We start from the raw sequence: 8,330 nt of genomic DNA, 5'->3' as shown, positions 1-8,330 counted from the left end.
AACTGATACTTTCCAACCAATGATAAATAGTATTTTTAAAAAAATTTGGGAACCATCAGCCGCTACCGTTGATATATTCTGAATAAACTCAAAAAATCAATGCAGTTGTCTGACTACGTTAACTAGACAAACCACACTGAACATATCCAAGGCATGAGAGTCCATTGACTAAAGCCCATTTATTTTATGGGCTTCTAATTTTTTGAAAATTTTATTATATATTAGTATATATTTTTCCAACATAAATATATTGTTATGGATTTTTTAATAACAAAGTCATTGTCTTCCTCAGACTTTATTCTACACATTTCAATATTCAATATTTCTTACAATTATATTATTAAAAATATGAATATAATAATAACTACCGTTGATAGGTTGGTATCTCCATATTTTTGTTACAAAAATAACAATCATTCTTTTTGTTAATTTCAATTTAATATTTAATGTATTTATTTTATTTTATTTTATTAAAGTTGAGGACATGATAGTAACCACCTAGGAAGGACACCAATCTTTATTCTTCCAACTTTACTCTTATATGAAAATAATATTACACTTTCGTTTTTTGTTTTGTTTTTTTAAATTTCAACACACACTTTTATTTTTTTTATTTTATTTCAACAATTTAAATATCAATTTAGTCCTTTCATAATTTATCAAATTTCACTTTAGTCCATCGATAATGATAAAAAAGACTGTACACACACATCGCGTGTGCAGAATAGCTAGTATTTCTTAAGATTTAACCCGCATAAAAGAAAAAAATTGCTCTGCCTAATCAATGTTTAATTAGTGGACAAAATATTTTTGACTATTTTTTAACTCGCGCAATCTTCATACCCAAACACTACTAGTTCGTATGAAATATTTGACTACAGAGAACCTATTGAAAAAAACGTTCGCTACCACTTCTTGTCGCCAGCAAGCGGCACAACTGCGCCTAGAATCGAGATTCATTTGGTGTTATTTAATTAATAGTGAATTCCCTAGAAAATCTAAACATGAAGTTTCTCGATTTTTCTAGATAATCACGAATCTTTCGCTATATTTTTACTGTATCTGACTATTTTTGGCGGTTGGTTTTCTTTTTTTATTTTCTTGTACAAGATTGTTTTGCTTCATCGAGCACTAAAATTTTGTATCATAGCACTAGACCATTAGTATTGCTATAGTATCCGAAAATTTCATCTGTTGTCTACAATCTGTTCAGCGAAATGTATAAATCTGCTCTATAAGGTGATTTTTTTAGTTATCATTTTGGACATGTTTGATCTTTTTATTCGTTTATTTTTTATATTAATTTTGATATATTGATTTAATTTGAAAAAGTTTTTATGGAACTACAAAAATATGAAAAAATACTTTTAGCATAAAAAATAGTACTTTTTAATGGATAACCCAAATAAGAGATCCGTCTCGCAAATATAACCCGTGAGACCGTCTCACACAAGTTTTTGCCATTTTTAATACAAATTTTGAATTATTGGTGAGTTTAAAATCAATATCAAAAAATTATGTAACTAATCGAGGATAGGCACTGAATTATAATGTTTAGGAGTGGGTCTTATGTGAGACCGTCTCACGGATCATAATCTGTGAGACGGGTCAACCCTACTCATATTAACAATAAAAAATAATACGCTTAGCATTTGTAAGGCCCGAGATAATAAAGATGATATTATTTTAAACCGAGATTATTGAATTAGAGAATTATGGAGTGTTGAATTATATTCCAAGAGGTTTGAAATTAATTAGGCTCGAAATTGGAGTTAAAAGATTGAATAGGGGCTGATTTGCAATTTAGGAGAAATTGAGGGACTAAAGTGCAATAAGTGGGATTTGACACTTGTCATGCCATGCAAAAAGAAGTTTGAAACGTGCCATGTGCTACCATTTCAATTCATTTCATTCAGCTTTTGCAAGGAAATGGCCGAGACCTTCCATGGAGAAAGCTTCAAGTTCTTTTCTTATTTGTTCAATTTCCTTGAGATGATCCACCCATAAATTCTTGAAACTAATTTTAGATTCTTGCTCCTCAACTCAAGGGCTTCAAGGTGAGGTAAAGTTCATCAATTTTCAGCATGTTTCGAAAATAATATGTTGGAGGATTTATGATTTTATTGGTGCAATGTGTTCTTGAGTAGATAGCGATCATAGCACCGTAAACGGATCGATTATCGGATATCGTATGCAAGTTGTGTAAAATTTCAGCATGTTGACCGAAATTTGAGGGTGCAAGATTATTATGTTTTGAGTTGGTATTGTGGTGGATTATGAGTTGTTGATGCTAGTTGATTAGTATTTGATTTATCGGGAGACCGAAATTACGCCGTTATGCCGTCGAATTGTATCGAAACCGATTATTGCTTTATATATTGATTGGCTTGAGATGTATATGATTGAAGTGCACATTGTTTATGCCATTTCAGATTTGTATTGGCTATTGTGAACTCGAGATTTCGACTACGACACCGACTATTCGACAAGAAAGGTATAATTCATGTGGTCATGGGATTGCACAACTCGGTTCTGATTTGATACGAGTTTCCCTAAATCACATACTCGATTGGTATTACTTTTGATTATGTAATATCTTGTTTATTGATTTGTATTTGAGTCCTGAGATAGGCGAGACTGACAGATGTGTCAGACTAGACGTTCGGGGTATCGTCGCGTAGTTGCAGATTTTCTCTACGTGTAGACACTCGATACAGAGTTGACCGAAGTCTAGGAATAAGACGTATCGTTACCCCGAGTGGTTGGGTAGGTGACAGACCGTCTTATTCACACCGGGATCCCTAGATTAGAAATGAGTCGAGTCACGAATTTATGTGAATACAGATTTGTATTCCTTTGCATGTTTTAGATTGTAATTCATGTTACTCGATTTATGCTATGATTTTGTACTTGATTTATTACATTGCATGCATACATGTTTTATACTGGGATTTGTTCTCACCGGAGTTATCCGGCTGTTGTCGTGTCTGTATGTGTGCATGGCGACAGGTGGGGCAGGATCAGGGTCACGACGAGGATGAGAGAGTTGATAGCGTGGTGACGCCGGGTGTAGCCGCAGATTACTAGTAGTTGCTGTTTAGATTTGAACTACTTGTATTTGAGATTTGAACACTAGTGTATGGTTGTACTAGACAGACTTGTATGTACCTTATGTTGTTCATTTCTATCGAGACATGTTATGCTTTCGTTATTACATTGAATAAATGTTAAAAGCAAAATTTTGACCCACATTTTCTAGCAAAGATCCAGTTAATCCCAATTAGATTCGATTGAGAGCCCGGGTCCCCACAACAGGTGGTATCAGAGCAGTAGGTTCTGTAGAGTGAGATAGAATAGAATGAGCGGGGTAGATCGAGTCGTCTTCCTTGCTTTTGAGATGCTAGCATGACTTATTGCTTTCCCTATTATATGTTGTGTTGTTATCTGAATTGATTTACAGCATTCCAAGCCTGAATCAGAACCGATTCTCGATCAGAGGTATATGATCAGAGGAGGGCTGAGACAGATGATATTGATTGTGTACTAATCAGTTTTATGATCAGATTTATGCCGCCTAGACGGATACCACAGCCAGAGCAGGGTAGCACATCAGGTGCACAGATGGATGTCACTGCTACGCCAATGGAGACCTTATTGAAGAGATTTCAGTCTTTCCATCCGCCTACCCTGAAGGGCACAGAGAGTTCAGTAGAGTGCGAGAGCTGGCTTGATGATATCGAGATGTTGTTTGAGTCTTTGGCCTACACTGATGAGCGACGTGTGAAATTGATAGGGCATCAGATGCAAGAGGTTGCAAAGAGTTGGTGGTTGACGACGAAGAGAGCCTTGGAGCACCGAGGCATTGACATCACCTGGAAAGTCTTCAAAGATGAGTTCTATCAGCGCTTCTTCCCCGTCTCCTACCGGAAAGATAAGGGAGCTGAATTTGCGAATCTGAAGCAGGGACAGTGGAACATTGAGGAATATGTTGCTAAATTTTCTGCGTTGCTTCGATTTGCACCGCATGTGGCCGGGAACGACGAGGCAGTGGCCGATCAGTTCATCAACGGATTGAATCCGGATGTCTTTACTTTGGTGAACACGGGACGGCCTAACACTTTCTCAGAGGCACTGAACAGAGCTAAGGGAGCAGAGGCTGGCTTGATCAGGCAGCGAGGCGCTTCTTACAGTGTTCAGGGGCGGACACAGCCACAGCCTGTTGCCGTTCAGTTTCCACCTCCTCCTCCTCGTTTTGACAGTGGAGCTAGTGGTAGTGGCAAGAAGGACTTTCTGAAGGTTAAGGGCAAACAGTTTAAGAAATCCGGGAGTAGTTCATCGAGTTCGAGTGGAGCTCGACAGAGAGGTCAGGGCTCAGATTACAGTGGCGCACGCTGTAGTTCATGCGGAGGGCGACATGCCACGGAGCAGTGCCAAGGAGTTTTTGGACGCTGCAACATCTGTAGGCAACAGGGACATTTCGCCAGAGTGTGCCCACAGAGGAGTTCCCAGCGATTCCAGAGTGCAGGATCGTCTGCTGCAGCGCCACAGATGGAGAGACAGGCATCCTCTGTACACTCCTTTCAGCCACCCTCTACACAGACCCAGCAGAGGCCCGGAGGTAGTCAGACTGTGAGTCAACCTCCCAGACAGCAGGCACGTGTTTTTGCCTTGACAGAGAAGCAGGCCCAGGATGCGTCAGATGACGTGATCGCAGGTAACTGTTTTCTTTGCGGTTATCTTGCATATGTGTTGATTGACACAGGTGCATCTCATACATTCTTATCTGAGCATTTTGCATTGAGACATTCATTGCCTGTTGAGTCTTTGTCGACAGTGGTGTCTATAGCTTCTCCGTTGGGAAGTGGTCTGATATCTGTGACTACTGTTAGACATTGTATGCTTCAGTTTGAGGGGCATGAGATTGATCTTGATTGTATAGTACTTGGTTTATCTGATTTTGATTGTATAGTTGGTATAGACATGTTAACCAAGTACAGGGCCACTGTAGATTGTTTCCACAAGATTGTCAGATTCAGACCTGAACTGACAGAAGAGTGGAAATTCTTTGGAAAGGGATCCAGATCTCGGATTCCCTTGGTATCTGCTCTGACTATGAGTAGATTGCTTCAGAGAGGAGCAGAGGGCTTTCTTGTATATTCAGTAGACCTGCTGAAGTCGAGCCCAGCATTGGCAGATCTGCCAGTGGTTTGTGAGTTTGCAGATGTGTTCCCCGATGAGATTCCAGGGTTGCCTCCAGTTCGAGAGGTTGATTTCAGCATAGATCTTATGCCCGGTTCTGTTCCTATTTCGAGAGCTCCATATAGAATGGCACCGATAGAACTGAAAGAGCTGAAAGCACAGTTGGAAGATCTTATGTCCAAGGGATATATCAGACCCAGTGTATCTTCTTGGGGTGCTCCGGTGCTTTTTGTCAGAAAGAAGGATGGTTCGATGCGATTGTGTATTGATTATAGACAGTTGAACAAGGCAACAGTGAAGAACAGATATCCTTTGCCTCGCATCGACGATTTGTTTGATCAGCTACAAGGATCTTCGATTTACTCGAAGATTGATTTGAGATCAGGGTATCATCAGCTCAGAGTTAGAGACGTTGATATTCCGAAGACTGCATTCCGAACCAGGTACGGGCACTACGAGTTTATTGTTATGCCTTTCGGGTTGACAAATGCACCTGCGGTATTTATGAGTTTGATGAACCGCATTTTTCAGAGATATTTAGATGATTTTGTGATTGTGTTTATTGACGACATTTTGGTGTATTCGAAGAGTTTGACTGAGCATGCAGATCATCTGAGAATCGTGCTGAAGACTTTGCGACAGGAACAGTTGTATGCCAAACTGTCCAAGTGCGAATTCTGGTTGCGACAGGTTGTCTTCTTGGGGCATATTATATCTGGAGATGGCATTGCAGTAGATCCGAGTAAAGTTGAGGCTGTTATCAGTTGGCCGAGACCGACTTCTGTGCCTGAGATACGCAGTTTCATGGGTCTAGCCGGGTATTATCGTCGTTTTATCCGAGATTTCTCCAGTATAGCGAAGCCTATCACCCAGTTGACACAGAAGAACATGCCATTTGTGTGGTCAGAAGAGTGTGAGAGCAGTTTTGTTGAGCTGAAGAAGAGGCTGACTAGTGCGCCTGTCTTGACGATTCCTTCAGGTACAGGTGAGTTCATTGTATATTGTGATGCATCTCACAGAGGGCTTGGATGTGTTCTTATGCAGCGAGGGCACGTGATAGCGTATGCCTCTAGACAGCTGAAGCCACACGAGACCCGCTATCCGATTCATGATCTTGAGTTGGCAGCGATTGTCTTTGCACTCAAGATCTTGCGTCATTATCTGTATGACGAGAAATTCGAGATCTATTCCGATCATAAGAGCTTGAAGTATCTCTTTTCTCAGTCAGAGTTGAACATGAGGCAGCGACGATGGCTTGATCTACTGAAAGATTTTGATTGCGAGATCAAGTACCATCCAGGGAAGTCGAATGCAGCGGCAGACGCCTTGAGTCGAAAGGTATGTGCTCTTTCCTTGTCGACTGTAGGTGTATCGAGTTTTGTAAAAGATTGTTGCTTGTCTGGATTGACCTTTGATACAGAAAGTAGACCGTTGCGACTTGCTGCGAATCAGATTGAGCCAGATTTGATTTTGAGGATCAAAGAGGCACAGAGAACTGATCTGAGCGTTCAGAGATCGATTGATATGGTCAGAGCTGGTCATATATCAGAGTATCAGGTTAGAGATTCTGTTCTGTATGTGAATAACCGCCTAGTAGTGCCAGAGGTTTCAGATTTGAGACGACAGATCATGTCAGAGGCACACTGTAGTCGGTTCAGTATTCATCCTGGTGGCAGGAAGATGTACAATGACTTGAAGACGCAATTCTGGTGGAAGCAGATGAAGACAGATATTGCAGAATTTGTGTGTAAGTGTTTGAATTGCCAACAGGTGAAGGCAGAGAGGAAGAAGCCCGGAGGTTTACTTCAGAGTTTGTCTATTCCTGAATGGAAATGGGACCACATTTCCATGGATTTCGTGACGAAGTTACCTCGATCGTCCCGGGGCTGTGATTCGATTTGGGTCATCATTGACAGATTGACCAAATCTGCCTGTTTCATTCCGTACAGGATGACATATCGATATGATCAGATGGCAGAGCTATATGTCAGAGAGGTCGTCAGATTGCATGGCGTGCCGAAGTCGATTGTATCAGATCGTGATCCACGATTCACTTCTCACTTTTGGCACAGCTTGCAGCAGGCTTTGGGTACGACTTTACACCTAAGCACTGCTTATCATCCTCAGACAGACGGACAGTCAGAGCGGACTATCCAGACTTTAGAAGACATGCTGAGAGCTGTAGTACTAGATTTTGGTACTAGTTGGCAAGATTCATTGCCGTTGTGTGAGTTTTCATACAACAACAGCTATCAGACTAGCATTGAGATGGCACCGTTCGAAGCTTTATACGGAAAGAAGTGCAGATCTCCGTTGTACTGGGATGATATTTCTGAGGTACCAGAGTTGGGGCCTGATATGATTCGTGAGATGACCGAGAAAGTGAAGATCATTCAGAAGAGAATGAAGACGGCACAGGATAGGCAAGCGAAGTACGCCAATCTCAGACGCAGACCGTTAGTATTCGAAGTTGGAGACAGAGTATTCTTGAAGATTTCTCCTTTTAGAGGCATTGTCAGATTTGGCAAGAAAGGGAAGTTGTCTCCTAGATACGTCGGTCCGTATGAGATTCTTGAGAAGATTGGCGACCGAGCTTACAGACTTGCTCTTCCTCCTTCACTGTCCGGTATACATGACGTTTTTCATGTATCGATGTTGCGCAGATATATGCCAGATGATTCTCATGTCATTCAACCTGACGAAGCCGAGCTAGATCAGACCTTGAGCTACGTTGAAAGACCGATACAGATTCTGGATCGGAAGGAAAAGAAGCTTAGAACCAAGACCATTCCGCTTGTGAAGGTTCAATGGAGTCGTCATGGCATCGAGGAAGCAACTTGGGAGACTGAATCAGACATGAGACAGGAATTCCCAGAGTTATTCCACTGATGTGAGTTTCTTATTTCAGTTTTATTATTTCTGAATTGATTGCCTGTGATATGATTGCTTGAGATTTCGAGGACGAAATCATGTCTTAGAGGGGGAGAATTGTAAGGCCCGAGATAATAAAGATGATATTATTTTAAACCGAGATTATTGAATTAGAGAATTATGGAGTGTTGAATTATATTCCAAGAGGTTTGAAATTAATTAGGCTCGAAATTGGAGTTAAAAGATTGAATAGGGGCTGA

Source organism: Primulina eburnea, chromosome 16 (assembly GCF_022965805.1).
Source record: "Primulina eburnea isolate SZY01 chromosome 16, ASM2296580v1, whole genome shotgun sequence".
Classification (NCBI taxonomy): Eukaryota; Viridiplantae; Streptophyta; class Magnoliopsida; order Lamiales; family Gesneriaceae; genus Primulina; species Primulina eburnea.
The sequence above is the reverse complement of the archived record's forward strand: the minus strand, read 5'-3'. Positions refer to the sequence as shown.